Genomic DNA, 23,457 nt, shown 5'->3' on the forward strand with positions numbered 1-23,457 from the left:
TTCTAACCGATAAGAGCGGTGGCCGATGCCACCATGTTTGAGTATATGTGACATGGCACCGAAAGGATTTGAACTTTGGGTGCATAATCACTACTCCATCATTTAAAGCACCATAGTTCAAATAACATGGTAGCTTTGAGAGTGTTTGTTCTATTTATGTATTACATAGGGTGAGAGTACTCATGAGATGAGTGTCTCCCCCTAAATATATGCCTACATCAAGACAAGACATGATGAAAATGCATGCATGGGTACTACATTTCACATAATGTTGTCAAGCTCCAAGATACCAAGTTCACGCCTAAGTTGACAGAACCTTGCTTCATCCAATGGCTTGGTGAAAATGTCTGCAAGTTGCATATCTGTACCCACATGAGCAATATCAATGTCATCCTTTTCCACATGATCTTGCAAGAAACAATATCTAATATCAATGTGCTTGGTGCGGGTATGATCTTTGGGATTCTCAGCAATATTGATGGCACTTTCATTATCACATAGAAGAGGCACATTTCTATAGGTGACATCGTAATCCTTCAAAGTTGCCTCATCCATAGTAATTGAGTTGCACAACTGGCGGTTGCTATGTATTTGGCTTCGGCGGTGGAGAGGGCAACACAATTTTGTTTCTTCGAGGATCAACTTACCAAGGAGCGTCCAAGAAATTGGCATGCACCGGAGGTGGACTTATGATCCACTTTTTCTCCAGCCCAATCCGCATCTGCGTACCCAATGAGATCAAACTTGGCATCCTTGGGGTACCATAGACCCAACATTGGGGTGTGAATAAGGTATCTAAGAATATGCTTAACCGCCTTATGATGACTTTCCCTAGGGGAAGCTTGAAATCTAGCACACATGCATACACTGAACATGATGTCTGGTCTAGATGCACAAAGGTAAAGCAATGAACCAATCATAGAGCGGTAAGTAGATGGGTCAAAAGTAACACCGTTTGTGTCTTCAGTGAGTACAATTTTTGTAGGCATGGGTGTCTTACATGGACTAGCATCAGACATTCCAAACTTCTCTAGAATATCCTTGAGATACTTTGCTTGAGATAATAAAATTCCTTCTTGAAATTGTTGAATTTGGAAACCAAGAAAGAACTTCAAATCCGCATTGAGTGACATCTCAAAGTTCTTGGTCATGAAAGCCGCAAACTTCTTGCACAAATGAATGTTAGGAGAACCAAAAATTATATCATCTACATAGATTTGGCATAAGATCAAATCACCTTTGTCCCTCTTAGTACAAAGAGTGGGATCGATCACCCCTCTCACAAAACCATCATCAAGTAAAAACTTCTTAAGATGATCATACCAAGCACGAGGTGCTTGTTTGAGGCCATACAAAGCCTTATGAAGTTTATACACATAGTCTTTGTGATCGAGATCAACGAACCCAGGTGCTTGTGATACATATACTTCTTCTTGTAGAGGACCATTAAGGAAAGCACTCTTCACATCCATTTGATGTAATGTAAAACCATTGAAAGCAGCATAAGCAAGTAAGATGCGAATAGATTCAAGATGGGCAACGGGAGCAAAGGTCCCACCAAAGTCCAAACCTTCAACTTGTGAGTACCCTTGTGCCACTAACCTTGCCTTGTTGCGGATGATTACACCATTCTCATCTTGCTTGTTCTTAAAAATACATTTTGTTCCAATGACATTGTGTTCCGTAGTTGGCCTCTCAACTAATGACCACACTTGGTTGCGTTCAAAACTGTTCAACTCTTCTTGCATAGCAACGAGCCAATCGTTGTCCATCAATGCATCTTGTACCTTGACAGGCTCAAGACTAAACACAAACGAGAAGTGAGCACAAAAGTTTGTCAAATGTTTACAAGTGACTCTACCTTCCGATATGCCGGTGAGAATTTTGTCAACATCAACACGATGGGCCACTTGAGGCATGATGGAGGTTAGGGTTTCGCGAGGTTCAACTTCATGTCCATCATCCACGTCCTCAATATATGGATCCTTAATGTGTGGTGGAAGATCTTCTTCTTCATATTGCATTTGTTGAGGTTCATCATCAATGATTGCACTTTCTTGTTCTTGCCCTTGATGGTGATCTTGTTCTTGAAGGTTATCATGAAGAGGGACTTGATCATCTTCTTGTACTTGGACTAAGGGCATTGGTTGAGCAATAGGAGCTTGTGGTGGTATGGGTGTTGCAGTAGTTTGATGATGTGTGAAGCTTCCATCTTCTTCTTCATCATCATGAGGTTCTTGTTCCATTGGAAGAAGTGCACCAACACCCATGGTCAGAATATCTTGAGAAGAATCTTCTTCACCTACATCACTTAGATCAACTTGCTCCCCATGGGAGCCATTAAATTCATCAAACACCACGTCACAAGTTTCTACAACACATCCATTTGATTTGTTGTAGACTCTATAGGCGTGAGAGTTTGATCCATAGCCAACAAATATTCCCTCAATTGTTTTGGATTGAAATTTTCCTACCCGTTCTTTTTTGTTGAGGATGAAACATTTGCACCCAAATACACGAAAGTACTTGACATTTGGCATGTTCCCAGTTAGGAGCTCATATGGAGTCTTTTCCAATATTGTGCGGAGGAAGAGCCGGTTTGATGCATGGCATGCAGTGTTGACAGCCTCAGCCCAAAAACTATGTGGCGACTTGTATTCATCCAACATGGACCTTGCCATCTCCACAAGTGTACAGTTCTTCCTTTCGGCTACACCATTTTGCTGAGGAGTGTATGGAGCTGAATATTGATGCTCAATCCCTTCATCACTAAGAAATTCTTCCAAGGTGTAGTTCTTGAACTCAGAGCCATTATGACTTCTTATTGCCAAGATTTCTTTGTCAAACTTGCATTGTGCTTTCTTGGCAAAATCAATGAAGGTGATCTTTGTCTCGTCCTTGGACTTGAGGAAGAACACCCATGTATATCTTGAATAATCATCAACAATGACAAGTCCATACTTTTTCCCACCAAGACTATCCCATGGAGGATTACTAGAATTGACCTTGTCATTTGCTAATCCCACCCTTATCAATGATGTGAGGTTCCACCCCTGTGTCAGATTCAGACCTTGGGAGTCCAATCAGATCCTATCATTTGTTCCTCCTGATGGGCAGTTCAAGCTTATGAGTTATAGGTGCATACATATCTACTTCTAAATCTTACTATTGCTCCTATGTTTTTCCCATCCTAGGCTGTCTGTTATATGTTCTCATCGTTTGATCATAAATAATCAGGGTTAAGAAACTGAAGACCACACCAATTTATGTGAAGCCACGGTTATCATCTGATTCTGGGAATTGCCGTGTCAATGTGATGGTGCGGATACGGAATGATCCTGGAAAACCTATTGATTCTATAACAGTGTAGTTTCAGTTGCCTTCCCTGATTGCTTCTGCTGATTTGACCACAAACCATGGTACAATCGACATCCTTGCTGATCAGGTCAGTACATTGTTTGCCATCACTTCTGTAACTTCACCTATGCCATTTTTCGTCATCATGCGTCAAGCTACGACCTAATAAAGGAAGCTCGGAACTAGAAAAACCTAAACGACGTGCTGGTGAATCAATCATCATACACTATTATTAATATGATGTTTGGAATTTTCTAAACTTTAGAACACTACATATACCTCAAAATGTCTGCCTAATAGCATTTTATTTATTTATGCAGACATGTGTTTGGACAATTGGGCATATTCCTAAAGATAAAGCACCATCCCTCTCTGGAAATCTACGTCTGGAGGAAGGACTCGCTCATTTGCATGCATTTCCAACATTTCAAGTGAAATTCAGGATTATGGGGGTAGCACTGTCTGGGCTTCAAATTGATAAACTGGAAGTGAAAAATACACCAAGCGCACCATACAAAGGTTTTCGAGCCCAGACTCAAGCTGGAAGGTATGAGGACAGGTCCTAGGACTTCAAATTTTGCTTCGTGATTCAACATGGTGCCATAGTCCAAAACCGTGGGACTATCAAGGTATTCTTGTCTATCCATGGCCAGCATGGGTCTGTATGATGTCCAGGCTTCTAGACCTGGATCCATTTTTTCATGGTTGTTGTGAAAGCAACATAATCCTGCATTTTGCTTGCAAAGGCGAAGACTGCTGAATGTGTAGATCCTTAGCGGCTGTTACATCAAGGTTTTGATTTCTACTGTACGGTCATGATCACTGCTGAATTCACATAGGCTAGAACTCAATTATTCTGTATATGCTCAGTCATGCCTGACTACCTACGGTTAGAAAACACGGTGGTGTTTCCTTGTCAGGGTCACAGCTATTTGTGTGAAGTTGTAATTCGAGAACAGTTGTACAAAAAAATTAGTGTTGTCTGTATATATTTCCTTTAATTAAAGATAGATCCACTGGTTGTCTGATTGTGGTTGGTTTCCTGAAGGAAAGCCTTCCTATGCTGGTCAACATCTGAACTGAAAATCCGAACGAGTATGCTGAATAATGCATTTTACATGACGGATACATGGCGTCAACTCTTAAGTAGCAGGCCGATGTACAAGAACTGAGTGGTAAAACAAACTATATGGCAATTAAACTAAAAGTGTTTCGGAAAGTTAAATTTTTCAGCAGTAATCCATCCAGGTCTCACGAGCCGGAGTCCGTGACGGAGAAAACAGAACGACGAAAAAATAGGCAAAAAATTTGCTTCTTTAGTATTAGAGAAGATAGTAAAAAAATATAAAAAATAGTATTAGAGAAGATAGATTTAGGACGCCGATAACTGCCACACGTGTGGGCGTTAAGGAATCTGCCCACACGTTCGGTGTGGTGCCTAAGAGGACCAGCCCACACGTCTGTGTGTGGGCAAAACAACTAGCGCCCACACGCCTCTTCTTTCCCTCCCGGTCCCTCTTACACGCGTGCGTGTGGGCGAAATAGATAACGCCCACACGCCCGGTACGTCAAGCCTCGTACCTCGTGGTCCCGCACGCCCCACGTGACACTTTACCGCGCGCCCCGCAGTTGCCATGGGCCGGACCCTCGTCCATGTTCGTTTAAGTGCAGTTGCCATGTCGCTGAACTACGGTTGCCATGTTGGACAACTACAGTTGCCATGTTTGCTCAACTGCAGTTGCCATCTCAGGTCACAGTTTCAGATTGCCATTTTTTGGACAACTACAGCTGTTGCTATGTGTGGTCTAGTCTACTGCAGTTGCCATGATTTCAAAACTTTAGGAGTTGCCACCTACTAACACTAGGCAGTTGTCATGTAGCGCTACAAAAAAAGGCATGGCAAAAAACATGTTCGGGTAAAAGAGAGAGTTGCCATGTGCTCACAAGCACGCTAGGGCAGTTGCCATTTAAAAAGAAAGTGTTGCCATCTGCTTACGTGCACGGTAGGGCAGTTTGCGATGTACCATGCAAAACATATGGCAACTGACATGTTCGGGTAAAAAAGAGAGAGTTGCCATTTGCTTGCAATCACACTAGGGCAGTTGCCATGTACACTGCAAAACACATGGCAACTGGCAGCTTGGGTGTGGGAGAGGAGGCGCGCGTGTGGGCGAGATGGCAAACGCCCACACACCAGCCCTTGTGCGTGACTGAAAACTGGTGTGTGGGCGAACTGCTAAACGCCCACACACCGGCCCCTTCGTGTGGTAAAATGGATGTGTGGGCGACCTCTCACACATCACACACGCGAGTTGTCCTACGTGGCATACAAAATCAGCTAATTTGTGCCAAGATTCGTGCAGAAGTTACTGGACGGTGATGGAGGCGTGTGGGTGAGTTGGCTAACGCCCACACGTGTGGGCATTACACTTTTCGTAGATTTATTTATCGGTTAATTTAACAAGGGACGTGCCCCACAAAGTAATTCCATCCGGCGCTTCGTGGTATTGGAGAGGGACCAAATCATGTATGCATGCACGGAATCTTTCCTTAATCCGAAACTTCAAAATAAATTATCTCTTAAACCGTTAATCCAAATGACGATCCGTTTTCATCATTGGGTTTGTCTCGATGAGTACTTTAAAACAAAATCTCATCTTAATATGTTTTGATAAACTTTTTATTCGTCGTCAGTTGCCAGGCTATAATACTGTAGTTACCATATTAGTGATTAACAATTACCATCCAACTAATACATAGTAACCAGATAAATTTTAGATGTTTTTTTATCATAACCATGATGTACATGTCCATATTGTTTCACGAACCTTTTTTTTCGTCTCCAGTTACCAGGTTATAACATTGTAGTTACCATATTAATAGTTAATAGTTACCATCTAAACAACACCACAGTTACCAGATTATTTTCACATGTTTATTTGTCATAGCGATGATCTACAAGTCAGTAGTGAGTATTCGATCCACTCTGAGCACCAAAAATACGTGATTAGTATCAGAAAAGGCTTACATTGGTAAGCAGCAAAGTGAAAAAAAATCTGGCAACCATTTGATCTTAACCTGGTAAACAACTTGACTATACCTAGTGACCAAGTGGTGACCAAGTGATTGTAATCTGGCAACTAGTGTTGAAAAAAAAAGTTATCAGAACATATCAACATGGGATTTAGTTACGAACATCTCGTCGCGAAAAAGCTAACTATGAAAACGGATCTAAATTTTGACATACGGTTTAAGAGATAAAACATTTTAAAGTTCAGAAATCAAAAGAAATCCCACATGGCAGGTACTGCATGCATGGAGTATTTAACCAAAAACTACCACATCCTATATACCTAAGAGATTCATCCCCACTAATCTATTTATCTTAACATGCAGCCTATCCACCTCAGCAACTATGCCAACTCAGCAAAAGAGAAATAAACTGTTCACACGTCACCATGGAACTGTGCATGCTCGATTTATTGCTTTTTTTAGGCAAACTCGATTTATTGTTGCGTCTGGTTGCTTGAGCCCACTTCTTGACTTTTCACATGGGCTGCCCGAGCCAACTTCTCGCACATGGGATGTAGCTCGCTTTCTTTAGTTGTTGGGGTGAGCTGGTTTATTTGGGCGTTTCAAGCCCATCTGAAAAGAACGTAGATGTTCGTCCCTCTTCTCGCCGCCACGATCAACGCTCCTCCATCCAGCCGCCACTAGTCCTTCTGCCATGAGTGAGACTCCGCTTGCCAGTTGTCGCACCTCCGGCTAGCTGCCGCCATGCCCGACACTATGCGGTGAGTGGTCTTCCCCGTTGCACCTCTTATCGCCGCAACAAACCGTCGCGTCCCCGGCCAGCTGCCGTCGATGACGACCGACGTTCTCCCGTCCACCAAGCATCCATAAATGCGCACTAACTCGCTCATTGCTTCATCTTCCCGGTTGCCCCTCTTATTGTCTCCACTATCCGTTTTGCCTTCGCGACGGATGAGTTTCCGGCGGCAGATGCATATGAAACAGATTCACAGAGTCATTCATCGCCCTCTACTGGACCGCCACTACTTTTGCGTTTAAAACCCCCTCTATACTATCATCGTTATCTGGCACACATCGCATCCTCATCTCATAAGCGGCCTCCACTATGGTAGTTTGGTAAATGCGCACTCCATTTTTCCATCCACCCCTTATTTTTACTATCCCGATCTTATGTTCTTAAGAGTTTCATATGCCCGCTGGATCAAAAGGTACTCGCGGTTTTGCTTGTTAGGTCTTCTGTTGGTCGAATTGGCTTGATTGCTTCACAGCTCGCTGGACGCTCCCTATTTTCAGGTACACCTGTTTTTTGGTCCTCCGGCTTATTGTTTTTCTTGAATTTGCTAGGTTGCGCTATGGATCGTATGGTGCTTGATGTCCAGCTTCACATCACGGCAATCGGTAATGGCTCCATTGATTCAGAGTTCACTTGATACTCCCAATGGTATGCAAGCTCTCTTCTCTTAGTTTAACTTTTTACAGTTGATAAAACATATTCAGCTTCTATTTAAATAGAATATGAATTTTGCTCCCCTGAAGGTTTTCCATTTCAGAGAACTGGATTCACGATTCAAACCCGAAGGGACACCAATAAACTTTAGAAATAAAAAATATCAACCAAAACTATGGTATTAATTAAGCAAGGGAATGATTAGCCAGAAGGCACTTTCAGGATAACTAGATCGACTATACTGTATCCATCTCGGTCTATTTTTTGTTACAAAGTTGAGGCCGGTATCCACTGCTTCACAAAGAAAAGAAGTAATAGAAATAAATCAACTTCTTCATAAAGTTTAGGCTTTAGAAGAGAATAATGTAACAATCAACTTCTTCAATCTATATTTTCACAAGAATTGGTGGGGATTGGAAGGTGTCGTGCCACCTCTTCAACACGTTCCTCATAGCCTATAATTAAATTCATACATGCGATTGTATTTACTATTCATTTTTTATTTTGTTTCCATGTGTACAGGATAAGAGTTTCAGTGCGTGCAGACATTGTGGTGCTATAGGTAGTTGTGTGGTAAGTGTCACTACAACTCCCATATTCTTTTAGGTTTGGGACATGATCGTGTACACAATTTATCACTTAATTTTGTATTTGTTTCAAAGGTTGCAGATTATGTATGTCTCTCAAGTGATTTTTCCGTGCTAATTCCACTAAAGGGTTGTAGTTTTTCTTCATGTAAATTCATGTTATCCAGATATTCAGCTAATTTGAGTGCGTGTTCCGAAAGAAGCTGACTGGCCATATTAATTAATGATTAAGATGGTGTACCATAGGATGTAGTTCACACATATTTGAGGTCGAAATTGCACAAAAGCAACTCTTTCGATTTGTTCATGATAGATAAAAACTACATCTTTGAGCTTGATAAACCACTGAATATATTTGACAGTGCATAAGCCATGTGACGGTAATTCTTCTTGATGAACCAGCTACAAAAAAGATACACTAAGGTCGGCTGTTTTTCTATACATTGGTTCTAATAAAAATCGGTTCAGTTATTATTTTTTATCATTGCATTAAATTGTCCTCTAAAAAATCCCTGCGACAATGCACAATTTCTTGCAAGAATATTTTACCTCAATATGCAATCATGCCTTGAAGAATGCCCATCTCAACTTGGATGCATGCAAAAGGCTCAAATGTTTTAATATATTATGCTACTTATGTTCAACAAATATTTTTCTAATTACATGCTTTTCAGTTTTAGTTCTATATTATTATTACAAATATTCATATTCATATAATAAAATCTTACTAAAATATAGTGCAAGCAATTCCCGCAGCAACGCGCGGGGTATCGTCTAGTTTCATGAAAACGTGTCCAAAAATTACTACTTCACAAATTTATGCCAAAAACTACCATTTTTTACTAACTCGTAGAAAAAACTATCACTTTCGAAAAATGACCAGTTTAGAAGATTTAAACACGTTTATGACAAGTGGGGCCACCGTCAGGGCTGATGTGGCAAGTCAACAAGCGCACGAGATGACGGTGAGCACGCCCGGCGGCAGCACGCGGTGGCGACGCCCATATCGGGCACTCCGACGGACGCACGCTGCTCGACCGCATGCGGCCACCTAGCGCTAGCTTGCTAGCACCAACGAGCAAGTATGCATGGCCTGCCGACAAGCCAGCGCGAGCACGCATGCATGCGGCTGCGCAACCAGCGCGAGCACATACGCACGGCTTGGCGACCGGCCAGCGCGAGCATGCGGCTCGGCGACCAGCGCGTGCTCGCGGCTCGACGGCTGTGCGAGCACCCACGGGACGGCTGCGGCGGCCCGCCCGCACTTCTGCACGCGACAGCTATGGCGGCGAGCTCGGATGCCGGCCCGCACGCGACCGCAACGGCGGCTAGCCCGCGCTCCCGCACGCGACGACGACCGGCCAGCGCGACCAGCACGTGCTCGCGCCTTGTGCGAGCACCCTCGCGGGCGCCGTCTCACGCCTGCTCCGGCGCTGCCTCCGTCATCCTCGACCCGGCAGCCTCTGGGCGACATGGACGACACAAGCGCTCGCCGTGGGGCACGAAGACGAGGTGTTCGTTGAAATGGGCAAGAGAATACAGGAGGAGGAGGAAGAAGAAGATAGATACTGACGTGTGGGGCCCACTTGTCATACCGGTCAACTTAACAGTCAAAAAACGGTGTTGACTTTCCTGCCACGTCAGCCCTGACGGGTGGGCCCCACTTGTCTTAAACATGTTTAAATCTTCTAAACTGTTCGTTTTTCGAAAGTGGTAGTTTTTTGCCACGGATTAGTAAAAAAGTGATAGTTTTTGGCATAAATTTGTAAAGTGGTACTCCCTTCCTTTTCGGTTTATAGTGCTCAATTCAAAAATCTCACCAACCAAAGTAGATGGTGAGTGGTGGAATACTTTTTATATTTTGCAAAAACACCCAATTAATGCTCTTGTTTTTTCCTCAAAAATTTATGTTTACCAATGTATTAATTGCAATGCATGCATGCATGCATAAAGTACATGCATTGGTCAATTTTCTTTTAATATTTGCATGCAATCATTTAATGCACCTTGAAATATGAAATTATGATGGGGAACAACCAAATTGAGTTTTATAAAATGAAAAAACTAAGATTTTGAGATAAGCCCTATAAACCAAAAAGGAGGGAGTAGTTTTTAGGCACGTTTTCATGAAATGTGGTAGTTTTTGGTTAAATAATGCATGTATTGCTAGGTTACCATATTAAAACCGTGCCCACGGAAAGCTGTCCTAAATTTATTATAGTTGTGGGGATATAAAAGCTAATCGTCGCCGTCTAGTAAGTGCTTCTCCTCGTACTTTTTTTGTCTCTGCTGTTTCGCCCTCCGATCCTCATGGGTACCTCGAGCAGGGAAACTCGAAGTCGGTGTCCTGCCGTATCAACTCCGCCGATCCCCATAGTCTTTCCGCCCGCCGCCAGGTCGGGTTAGGCCCTTCGCCGTCTCAGATCCCCCTCTCCTCACCTTAGCTTTTCCTCCTTGTCTCCGCCCGCCGCCGTCAGGTCTTTCCCACCCCCACGAGGCCGGATTAGGCAGGCCCATCGACGTCTCCTTTGGCATATCTTATTAGTCGCTAACAGAATGATTTATTTTGTCTTTTTATTAAGCAAACTACGCTTGGGGGTTAGCCACCCGAATTCATTCGTTTCTATTAAATGAAATTTATTTATTTTATCTATTATTATGCAGGAGATGATGATATCCAAGATGCATGATATGCTTTTGCCAGTGTTCTCTCTGTTCAAGTTTCATTTGGATGCTCCACGTATCCACAGTATGTTCCTACTCATTTTGATGGGTCCAATTGTGCGGAGCTTGTTATTATGCATCTATCTTTTTTCAGAACTATTCTAGACCAGATTTTATCTTCAGGATACTATGGCTGGAATAAAATCGTGGTGACTAAAAATTATTAGATTGACCTCTTGTGCACTCCAAAATGATCTTTTAGCATTGATTTTTTTTGGTAGGCTCCTCACCGCTGTCTTGTCCACCTCATTGTGGAATGTCGTAGTAATTCTCAAAAGTTTGCACGGCAAGTAGCATATGAAGTATCAATGCTAAAGCAGATTTCAATATTTTATCAACAGTTACGTGGCATGGAAATAGTTTCTTGTTGACTTCTTTCCTTTGATTACTATTCATTGTGTACAGTTAAGTGGCATGGAACTGAAACCATACTTTGTTGTTGACTTGTTTCATTGTGGACAGATTTTCCTTGTTAAGTTGAGATATTAGCATCTTACTAGATCTTGATTACTATTCATGTTATGCTGTCTTTGGATTTATCTTAGCTCAGCAGGACAAAGTCATGAAGGGTTCATCCTTACACTAGTTTGATGCCAGCTGCCTACATTTACCAATATTTTTTAATATGGTTTAAGTTCATGCATATCTGATTTTATGAGTTTCAGTAGGCGTCATCAAGTCATGGGCTGTGGCTTCAATCCCCGGATTTTTTGTTTGCATGTGCTGTGCTGCTATGAAACATTGTTTGGCAAACAATGTTTTGGGAATTTCTTCCCGTATCCAGGTTTGTGTTTATTAGTTATATTGTGTATTTCTAAGAATTATGAGCACTATCTGGGTGGTGTTCACTTCAGTTATGGTCAGGGTAGCTAAATTTTTTATGCTCCAATAAATGTCATAGATCTTTTTAGTGAACTTTTGGTGATAATATTGTTAGTGGGTTCGTTTTTAGTTTAATAGTTCAACTAATCTGATATGCATTGTTATGCACAGCACGTTTCCCACCCGCAGATGCTGCCTCCATGCTTTTCATTGCCGACACTGCAATATCTGGTTAGTAATAGAATAGAAGTTCTTTTGTTTGTGCCAAATTACATTTGCGGTTTGTTCTTCTGACACTTGCAATGGTTATAGATATGTGGTTAGTAATAGAATAAAAGTAACATCAGCTTAACTATGACTTGTGCGTGTCCACCTGTATTTATAGTGAGACCTCAGTAATTTTTTTGCATCATTGCAGCTCTTTCTCTTGTTGGTCTACGAGGACGAAATAGTATTTATCAGCATTTTCTTATTCTTGTTGATCTAAGAGAACATTCTATCTTTTGTTTATTCTTTAGTATTAGTACTAGGGAAAAGTGCAGATTTGAAACTAGAACGTTTCCAATTCATGCGCCCTGCTTGCTTGGCTGTTTTACTTGCTCGGTTGCTCTATATGGGATCCATGCCACTCTTTTGCTGTTGCCGGTATGATTAAAAAAAATGTGGCCCAAGGGGCCGAGACAGTATGCACAAAGAAAAACAAATTATTTTGAAGTTTGAACTTCCTCTTGGATTAACTATTGTATTAAATTCTGCATATTGGAGCAGTTGCTGCATCACTCAGCACATAATATGGATTTCTGCTTTTCGGTTCCAGGTATATGTGTTGCACTTGCCCTCTGTATCGCTGTGCCAAGAGCTAGCAAGAACCGTTTCTTTAATTACGCATTTTTGCGATACACTGTAATTATCATCATACTGAACTGGTTTCAATCCACACAGGTGAGTTATGCTACTTGAGTTGCACCTGATATTATCTTGAAAATAAAATGCCTTGTTCTATATGCTCATCTCATCTTTTCTTTCCGGGGTGGGGGCCATCCTGCTCTACAATACGTTGCTTGTGGCGTGATTAGTTTTGTTGATGTTCACTGTTTGTGGAATGTAGAAGTAAAACAGGTAAGGTCGGTCCATATTGTTGTTTGTACTATAGATATGCCTATTGCCAGTCCCAATTGTGTGGTGGTTGATGACATTCTGTAGTGACATATCCTATTTGCTAATATCTCTTTTTTCCCCTTGCTTGAGGGTGACAACAATCAGCCGATGAGTGAAGTGTGGGATTGGAACATGTATGGAACCAAACTGAAGTTTCATGGATGGTTTATTAACACTGCCAATGAGGATGGTGACGGAGGTGAGGATGGTGACGGAGGTGAGGATGATGCTTCATTTGCCTCGGAGCATTCCGATGATGAAGATTTGACGGAGGTGTCAATTTTACGTGCGGTGCAAGTGTTGGCCATTCGTGCAAACTTCCGTATCAGCCGTATGAATGCCCATGACTGGTACCAAAGTTTTGTCATCTATACGGCGCTCGAGGGGGAAGTATAAGAGGTATACACTAGCTACCGTATGTTATATCTACTACATGCTTTATGCCTCTTTACATGCATTATATATTGTAATAAATTAAAATCCTTCACATTCATGCTTTCATGTGTAGGAAGGAATGGATTTGGTACTCACTGGACCATGTGGGATACTACAGGCTTACGGTGCCTTTTGCTTGGAGGTTTCCACAGAAGACCTGGTTTTCACAGAAGACGATGAGGGGTCTTCTACTGATGATGAGGGGTCTTGGGGCGGTCATTTCCGCCGAGGCTGGGATGTTACTGAGCATGATGAAGTTGATGAATTCACACAAACCATCTATGGAGGCCTTGGCCGCAAGTTGGAGATCACATACTTGGTGATTCCGGAAGCAGTTGAGACCTATGTTGAGGTCAGGTTGAACCTCAAAGACTTCGGTTCGAGAAGCCGCTCTGTGTATGGTAGCGTCAAGGCAATTGCCATTGACTATGGGAGCAAAAGCGTCAATCTCTTCGGTTTTGAACGAGGCAGTAGCTTGTCCCTGCCCTGTGGTTCCACGTGCATTCTTCCATTGGGACCACACATGATTGCATTGCCTGATCGTAGCAAGTACAAACTCCACATAGAGGTGGACCTAAGAGTAATCACAACCTGTGACAGCCAAGAAGAGGACAATAATTTGAAATTCTGTCTAGACTGCAGCCGTAGAATTAGGAGTGAAGAACGTCTAGAGTTACCCCGTAGAATTAGGACTCAAAAAGAGAATTCGATGGTGATCAAGTTGAAGTGAAGGTCATCTGGGTCCTAGAAAAATTCTTCTAGATCCTAGAAAAATTCGTCTAAGAAAGGAGCTAGAAGCGAAATAAGTGAAGGAAGGCATGTGCCACATGTGGAACTTTGTCTATGTTTGCCAGATCATATTATCTATTTCCTTGTGTTTGATCTATTCATGCCATTTTATTTGAACTGAACTTGGGTGAGTGGGAAACCAAGAATAGTAAAAGAGTCTTTCGTATTCATTAGTGAACATTTATATTCGGCAGGGATCCAAATAAACCATTGCAATTAATTTTAGAGAAGCACGAAGCGTCCAAATAAACCAGACCAGTAGGCAGGGATCCAAGGGAACCGAATACCTCAATTTTAGCATCATCTTCCTGCTGTTATAAAACTAAAATAATTGTGAAACTGCATGCTACCATTACTCAGCAATCAAGAGTCCTTAATTAATGGCTATATATTTTCCTCTATTGTTGGTCAACCTTGACAAATTTTGACTTCAACAAAACCCTAAACGTGAAGTAAATAAAAATGGAGTGAGTAGCAATCAGGCAATGTTGTTAGAAACGGTGTTGGCTAAGTGCACCTAAAGCTCATAGTTGGACAGCATACCGCTGCATTTTGATTTGATTTGGGAGCTAATTTAGCGACTATCCATATAGTCACTCTGATTTCGTTTTCGCTAATCTGGTCTAAACTCTGATTTCCTTAGCTTTGTGATCAACTTTCCCTCGCTGGATAGCACTTCAACCTTTACATACTTTTTTTTCATCATAATATCCCCGGACTAATTTTTCAAATCAGTTCCTGGCCCACTATTTAGGCTCCGAGTAACAGTTATCTTTCAATATTTAACCATTGGATCCGAACCAATGAACGACTGTCAATATTTCCAAGCGTTGTAAAATCCCTCCTTATTGTATCAAGAAGAAAAGGAACTATATTCGTAGACTGTTGGATGACAATGGTGAATGGAAAGAGGACAATGAGTCAATGAAGAATCTGACTGTAGCTATTTTGAACACTTGTTCACTTCAGAAGTTGCAGATCCGAATTGGAATGTTATTAACAGGGTGAAACCGAAAGTTACTCCCTATATGAACGAGGCTTTAATGGCCCCATATACCGAAGAGGAGGTAAAGAGAGCCTTATTTAGTACTCCCTCCGTTTTGAATTAGTCTACATCCTGACTAGATAATTTGTTCCAAATTAGTCTACATTCTACCAAGGAAGCGCAAACAGTGCTTCCATCAGCGGCCATCGGTGCTACCGTCCGCGTTCGGCCGTGCTACCTGCCGGAGTCAGCATTGCTACCGGCGGTGCTACTTGCCGGAGTCAGCATGCTACCGACGATGCTGCCGGCGTTGGTCGGCGAGGTCCCGTCCCACCTTTGTAGGTCGGGACGATGGTGCAGCGGGCGGCGGTGCGGGCAGCGCGGACAACGGTGCTCGGAGTTGGCTCGTTGCCGACCATGAAAGTGGAAGGTCGGGGGAGGCCCTCTTACAAGTCACACCCTCTTGAGCCTTGACCCTAGAAGGACCACAAAGTGGTATACACGAATTGAATTTCTTCTATAAACCACAAGGCCATACCCGGCATATGTGCATCGGTGCGTCCCGAAACCAACCTCGTTCGTTCGATTCAGTAAACAGTAAAAAATTTCCTCTCACTTTTCACCACAGCGGTCAGATATGGTAATTTTTTTCCCACTTCCTACTTTTCTTCAATAAACCACAAGGCCATACCCGGCATATATGGGCATCGGTGCGTCCCGAAATCAATCCCGTTCGTTTGATTCAGTAAACAGTAAAATCTTTCCTCTCATTTTTCACCACAGCCGTCAGATATGGTAATTTTTTTCCCACTTCCTACTTGGTTGAATAGGTCCATGACATATGGGTCTAAGAAAGTACAGTGCCCAAAATTCAGCATGGAAACCTTCTCGTCAAGGTCGCCTTTCCATATGCGGGCGCGAGGAGCGGTGAAAACCCTAGCCAATCCTCTCTCGTCCCCGCGCCTCCATTATCCTCCCTCCACGCTATCCTCCCGCGCCTCCCTCATAGCCCCGGCGCGGCGCCGCCTCCACCACCTCCTCCTCTATCTGCTTGCCTCCTCTCTCGCTCAAGAAGGCGGACCGAGCGGCGGCGGCATATTGTCCGTAGATGGAGAAGGCGGACACGAGCGGCGGCGCCATCTTGTCCGCGGATGGCAGACGTGTTTCTTGCCGCCGCCGCTGCTCCTCTCCCTCGCCTCCTCTGCGACGCTTCCTCCTCTTCTCTTCTCCCGCTCCAGTCATGGCGGTGGCGGCCGGGCCAGGCAGGGCGGCGGCGGCCGGGAACGGAGAAGCGGCCGGGCTGGGAGAGCGTCCTCGTCGCCTTCAACCTCCCCACGCGAGGTCCTGATTTTTTTTATTTAATCCCCACAGATACTCATTTCTGTTTGTTCAGATGCTATTTTATATTTTGCCTACAAGGTGTTTGACAATACTCCAACGTGGCTGCAGGATGACATTAGTCTGCAATTGTACTCAATGAACGATAGCAGTTTTGTTTGCAAATAGGTTCAGAAATTTGGTTTCCTGCACACATCATATCAGTAAGACAATAGCTTGGCAAAGTGTTCTATTCAAATTTGGTCATGACGGGTCTGTTTTCCACTGTAGAGAGGAAAAAGTAGGGACGGTGAAGCCTTGGGTTACATGACAAATGCAAAAAACTTTTCAAACAGGTATACTTTTCTTCGTGCTTTTTGTATATGTATCTATGAGAATTATGCAGTATCATATGGCAATTTGATTATATTCCCAGGTGTGCCTGCAATGGAACATTGGATTTCAGCAATATTATTGGTTCTGCATACAAGGATACTATCAAATGGAGTTGAAATTGTAGCTGCGTTAAGTTTGGTGACATTTGCAAAGGATTGGTTGAAAGAACAGAGTCACAATACAGGAAAATGTAAGCTGTTACCGTTAGCTTGAATAAATGTACACTGCTTAGTTCATATTTGATTCCAGTGCTTTAGCTTTCTTGGATAGTAGAGTTATTATAGAATAAATTTGTGTCAGTATAGACACAGAAACATACATATAGTTGTACAAGGATAGTAGAGTTATTATAGAATAAATTTCTGTCAGCATTTACCTTGACTTGGTTTATGTTTGATATGTAATCTGATTAATGGTTTACGGACTAACAACTATAAAATCTACTTTGATTTGCAAGGTACCCCCAATTTCCATACTCACGGTGTTTTTATTCTCCATTTAGTGCAGCTCCTTCCTAGATAATATTGCTTGGTTTGTTGTCGAGTCCTATATTTGCTTAAGTGACGAATAGACCAAGTTCATCTACTATAGATATTTTTTTTCCCAAAATGAAAAAGATTGACTTTGAGCATGGAATTAATAATCTATCTGCTAGAATTTATCAAGAATTATGTTTGTGTTGGATGTGCAGAATAGTAAAACACGCAACAAAACATATATCTGGAAAAGTTTACGCCGTACTGATGGGTTAGTTATTCTGCTCTTATTCCATGTTAGTTAAGAAGCAGATGTTTCGTGTCGGTTCCGGATATATGCCTAAATGTTTTTCGCCGCAGAAATAGGTCTTATATTTAATGCGACCTACTTTTTTCTCAAATAATGATATCTGCATCCCTTGATGTTGTAGGCCATGGCTTGACTGATTATGGCCAATTAGAGCATGTATATCTATATATCTTGCTTTTTTTTTCTTTCTTCGGTTATGGCGACCCAGGATATTTGTTGGTGGTGTTGCAATGGTCATCTTGCTTATTCTTGTGTCTGCTACTACTTGTTTCTTGGTTCCTTACTACCACTTCTGGCCACATTACTTTGCCTTACATGTGTAGGGTTATGCTGTTGTGGGCTGGTCAAGCAGTGACCGGGTCATTGAGTTCCTGGTGTCCTTAGTTTACTGCAGGGTACCCTGGTGGCGACAACTCCTTGCCTTAGTTTACTGGACTGCAACTTGCCCAAACCATACCCTGATCCGCAACTCTACTTTTCTCTTCAATTTTTGCTCCTGGTGCTTTGGAACTTGGTCGCCTAGCGCAGCTTGCCCCCTTAGAGCCTAGCATAATTTGTATTGGAGCAGACTTTAATTAATTAGATGTGTGATGTGTCTGTTTACAAAATATTTGTTGTTTTTTTGCAAGTTTATCATGTTCCAGGGGCTACACATGCCTTGATAATAGCACCACAAATGTCCAGGTTCATATGCAGTTTTATTTTAGGCATAATAGCAACCTTATTTTATAGGGGAAGGTAAAAGAGCTTCCTGCTCAGGCCTGACTAGCCATTTTGTGATCTCTGTAATATGATATGATTGTTGTTTTGAAGTTGATTACATTAGTCCCCTATTTATTTTGAAGGATCCTTCGTCCGTCTGATCATTTTTGCGTCTTCACAGGTTGTTCTCCTGTTTTTGACTGCATCCTTGTGCCGTCGTTACAAGCGATTTCCCTTCACTACAGCCCCTTTCATGTCGTCGTTACAAGAGATTTCACAGTTTCCCCTTGTTACCATGTTCTCAGTTAAAATGCAGTTGTAGTGCTCCAAAGGTGAGACAATTTCAAATTCTACATCATCACTCTTTTCTTCTGTTTTTCCTGTGCAGTTTTGAACTGTGTAAAGCCCATACGGTCAGACAAGAGCTTGTACATGTTTCTAGATATCTATTCGATGTGGTAATCAAGTGTTAACCTAATTTTGCAATCTCATAATATTAATTGTTGTGGTGTTAGATTTCTGTTTTACAAATAGTGGTTCCATATTTTGTTCCTATTATCTTTGCATAATTGTGATAAGTACCTATTCAACGACGTTGGACATTGCGGTTGGTGGCTACATATTTCAAAGATCATCTGGGTTCATATCAGTCATCTTTATCTTGAATTAGTGATATGCAATTTTTTGCAAGTACTATAAATTAGAGTGGTCCATTGTTTTCTTGATGGGCATTTGATTATTCAGATTAGTGTTTTTTGCTATGCCCTGGTTTGGTCCTCTAGAGAGGGCCAAACCTACTGATCTGCTAACATAATAAGCCTTGGGGTATGAAAGCCTTGTGGTATGAAATAGTTCCATCCCATTTAAAGCATTGCTTTTTCAGTGTCTGCTCTGAAACTGAAACTGTTTTTAAACGTTGCTGTGAAGGGCAGAATGTCCATTGCAACACCATGGTTGAATCAGCCTTAATAGTTAAAAAGCATGGTTGTATTGCTCACTTATAAGGCGTTCTATTTTGTTTAAGTGCATTTAATCTATTTTCTCTTAATTTTTCAATCGGTGTGCATAAAGTTGTCTTATCTGATACATCATTGATTAAGAGTTTACAACTAATCTCAGAAGTATCGTCTATAATAATTTCTAATGGTGTTCATATATCCTGATGTGATATTGTGTGTTTTGGTGTGCACACCTTGGAGTACTTTATTCTGATTTTAGTCTACTTTCACTACTTCTTCAAATAAGTTTCTTGTATTATGATTTTGGATGCACAACCTATTGATCAATTTTTTAAATAAGAAAGAATCAACATTCATGATGTTCCGCGGCTTTGAAGTATTTGTTATTACCCTGACCCTATTGCAATTGTTGCAGGCTAAACCTTGAAATCAAATGTAATTTTGAAGCCATTCTTGATTATTTTGCCAGCTGCGGTACATGATCAGAACTAAGGCGACAATGGCCAGACTAGATAAGTTATTCATTCAATGTTTTTCTACATCCCGATTAATGGGCAGTTTGGAGAGCGTTGTGTAATCTCTACTTTAATGAACTATATTATATCGGTTATTTTATTCTTCCTTTTTTTATTCATTGGCTTTACTACTTTATAGGCACCTACCAGAGGCTATAAGGAAAGTGAGCTTGAATTATGGTGCAGGATGTCAGTAAAATATGTGAATGGATCAAGAATTGTGTATGTAGATATTGATGCAAGTTGGTTGCATTTTAGAGATTGAACAACACCTGCTTCGTGTTTGTGTAGAAAGAGGATGGCATACTTTGCATAAACTTGTGTAATATATCATTGTTTTATTTCTGGGTCAGCATTGATTTTTTTCTCCATTCAAAGAAATTGTTTGCTAAAAGGGACAAATAACCATCTTATATTTCTAGATAATATTCAGATTCATTAAAATAGTGGTTTCAAGTGTCGCATTCAATACTAGAGTAGTAAGGATTAAGGTACAGAACTTTGTATGTTGTGTAAGAATAAAACCATTTGTTTATCTTGCCAAGTTTCAGTATTATTACTTATGATATCATTCTACCAATTGATGATAAGACAATTGCCTAGAAAGAGCAGCGATAAGACAATGTACAAAGACACAATATAGTTATATTTTGCATTTCTAGGGGAAATTGCTGCTCATTGATATTTGTTTGAGCTTCTAATTTCTGTTTCCCCTAGAGTATTGTTAATGCTTTACCTTTTATATTATATAGTTCAAGCACTCAGAAGAACTTCTCTTGTCGTAGGTCTGGTGCATAGATTTAATTGACACATTGCCAGTTTGGACAACACCTTCAAACATTATCTCGGAAAGAGTTCATCTGGTAACGACAACGTCAAACATACAATTGATGATAAAACGATTATGCAGCCATTCTTGCACGCCATTAAAGAACTTTTATAGGACCTAAATGTTTTCTTTTCTAATTCGAAAAAACTGCCTTATTACCTGATTTCTGAAGTTTGGGTCGTATCAATATTTTTTTGCTTTTATATTGATGGACAGTGGAGCAACTCCGTGCTTACCTGTTCCTATAATAACCTTTATGCTATGCCAATACATTCATATAATATCCTTTTTACATAATCATATTGTCTCTTTTCTTGGCAGCACAACAAGACTTGGATGGAAAGGCCTTTCTGCCCCAGCACAACATAACTCCTGGGGTCATATTCGGCCTCCCAAGGTCCTACTAGGGTTGTTCTTTCTAAGGGTGAAGCATTGACTGTTGTGCCAATGGTAGGATGATACCTATTCTCAAATTTATATTCTAACAAGGAATGGGTTATTTACAAATCGTATGTTATATTTGTTTCAGCCGGGCAAAAGGAATAGCTCTCTTGAAGGACAAAATGCTGTAACTCCTCTTCATATACAAGATAGAACTTATGACTTCAATTCCGGTATAATTTCGCCACTTGCGCCTGTGGCGCAATGGGTCATATATTCTCTGAGGTTCCCTAATGTTCCTGAAAGCTGCCCTCATGTTTGCTAATGTTTGATTTGTGCTGTCGCAAGTAGCTTTTGTTTGCACTACTGGACGAACTATGTTGAGCTTTACTTCTAGGAGGCAAATTACTCTTTAGCTTAAACAGACACTAAGATTTTACAGGACATTTTACACGGCTCTTTGATCACATCTCCTGGTATTTTGGGTCTTTCAGGTGATAGAAATAGCCAGATGGATCACGAAAACATTGTGAAGATGGTGAGATATTGCAAGGAGTCTGATCTGTTCTGAGGAATGCTTGTCTTTGAGTACCAGCCAAATGGGACCCTCTACTAGCATCTTCACGGTAAGCCGATATGGTCTTGGCACTGCAACCTTGTGCATATGATGCCATTTGACTGAAAACATCTTAGCTTTGTTTGTGGTCTTTTGGGGGTTTCAGATGGGAAAGGATGTTAACTATCTTGGCCATGGCGGGCGAAGATTGTGCTCAGCATCACGCGCATTCTAAGACACTTGACACTGAGCCGATGGCTCTGTTCGCGCTCCCCGTGTTGACGGCCAGTTCAGTCTATTAGTTATAACATGGCTTCTTCACTGCAGTTGACAACGAAGACTGCAGGGTGAAAACCCCACAGCAAATTTATTGATTAGTAAAGTCATATACAAAAGATTTGCAAAGGTTAGAGAGTCAGCTAGCTATAACAGAGAGTCAATCCATATTGCAAACTGTTGTGAGTACTTGGCTTTCACCCTATGCAAGTGTAGGGTGACCTCATGCCTAAATTTGCTTCTCCAGGATCTAAAAGATGGCAACAATTCTGAAAAGGTAAACGTTTGCTGCCGGTCGACCGGCTAGCGATTGCGCCGGTCGTTGCACGCGCATCTACCTCTCACGCAGCCACATGCTCAATCAGGCCCACACCATCGCCCGTGTCCCTTGGTTGCCTTATCTTCTCACGCGTTTTCTCCCCACGGGGGCATCTTCCACCTCCCGCAAGCACCATTCCCTTCTCTCTCTCTCTCTCTCTCTCTCTTGGCGTGTTGCTGTTGCTCGCGCGCATCTTGTCCCTGGCAGCAAGGTTGTCGGCGTCTGCTCCTCTCCGGCCGCTGGGTGCCCGCGCAACGAGCTTTTCCCGTGGCGAACGCGAGCAGCTCCCGAAGCCATGCGACCCGGCTGCGTCCGAGGATGCTGGAACCGTCCAGTCCCGGTGCTGTGACCCATGAGCACCTGTGCTTCTGCCGGCTGCGTTTGCTGCCCTCTCCCAACCCGCCTGCTACAACGGCGCACCCGACGGCGGTGTTGCAACCAACACCAGCCGGAGCTGGAGACGACGTCCATAGGTGTTGCAACCGGCACCGCACGATACTGGAGTGAGGTGTTGTTGGTATGGCAACTAGTCAAGCGTGCTTCAACCGGCTTGAAAAAAAGCTTCAACCGGCATCGAGAAAAGCTTTAACTATGAAAATAAGCTACAACCGGCGCAGAAGAAAGGCTTCAAACATTGAAAAAAAGCTTCAACCGGCGCCGAGAAAAGCTTCAACCGTTATGAAAAAAAGTTTCGATCGGAATGGGAAAAAGCTTCATCCGGTGTGGAAAAAAGCTTCAACTGGTGTGAAAAAAAGCTTCCACGGTGAAACTTCGAAAACGGGCGCCGACGGAAATCTACGGGAGGACGGCGAAAGCTGCAACGACAGCTACAAGCGTCTATGGAAAAAGCTTCAACTGACCTGAGGATGCTACAAACATGGCTGAGGATTCTGGAGCCAGCTGCGAGCATGCTACAACCAGGTCTAACTAGAAAGGACGGCAAGCTGCTGGCAGCGTTGATGGCCGGAATTCGGCATGCCGCGACAACGGTTGGGAGATAGCGCACTGTGCGAGGCGATTTTTGCTACAGGTCACAACGAGCGCGCTGAATCAACGGCGACCGCGACCGGCGGCGAGGGCGGCG

The 23,457-nt window shown here is 42.3% G+C and overlaps 2 long non-coding RNA genes and 1 pseudogene across 9 annotated transcripts; all 3 read left to right on the plus strand.

Moving 5' to 3' along the window:
- The first annotated feature begins 2,946 nt into the window (after window positions 1-2,946).
- Window positions 2,947-4,705, plus strand: LOC109735972 (AP-3 complex subunit mu-like; annotated as a pseudogene).
- Window positions 4,706-11,000: 6,295 nt separating this feature from the next.
- On the plus strand, window positions 11,001-12,902 carry LOC120963058 (uncharacterized). The gene is made up of 3 exons (XR_012200519.1): window positions 11,001-11,173; window positions 11,370-12,201; window positions 12,788-12,902. It is a non-coding gene; the product is annotated as an uncharacterized lncRNA (long non-coding RNA).
- A 3,278-nt stretch (window positions 12,903-16,180) lies between these two features.
- Window positions 16,181-22,330, plus strand: LOC109735974 (uncharacterized). Of its 8 annotated transcripts, none has more exons than XR_012183589.1 (12): window positions 16,181-16,678; window positions 16,787-16,878; window positions 16,946-17,010; window positions 17,091-17,240; window positions 17,742-17,797; window positions 18,720-18,870; window positions 19,913-20,234; window positions 20,798-20,875; window positions 21,163-21,291; window positions 21,371-21,455; window positions 21,717-21,848; window positions 21,945-22,330. It is a non-coding gene; the product is annotated as an uncharacterized lncRNA (long non-coding RNA). The 8 variants fall into 8 exon arrangements; XR_012183590.1 differs by having other exon boundaries at window positions 16,195-16,678; window positions 16,787-16,843; XR_012183592.1 differs by lacking the exon at window positions 17,742-17,797 and having other exon boundaries at window positions 21,371-21,507.
- The last annotated feature ends 1,127 nt before the right edge of the window (window positions 22,331-23,457 follow it).

Source organism: Aegilops tauschii, chromosome 1 (genome assembly GCF_002575655.3).
Source record: "Aegilops tauschii subsp. strangulata cultivar AL8/78 chromosome 1, Aet v6.0, whole genome shotgun sequence".
Taxonomy (NCBI): Eukaryota; Viridiplantae; Streptophyta; class Magnoliopsida; order Poales; family Poaceae; genus Aegilops; species Aegilops tauschii.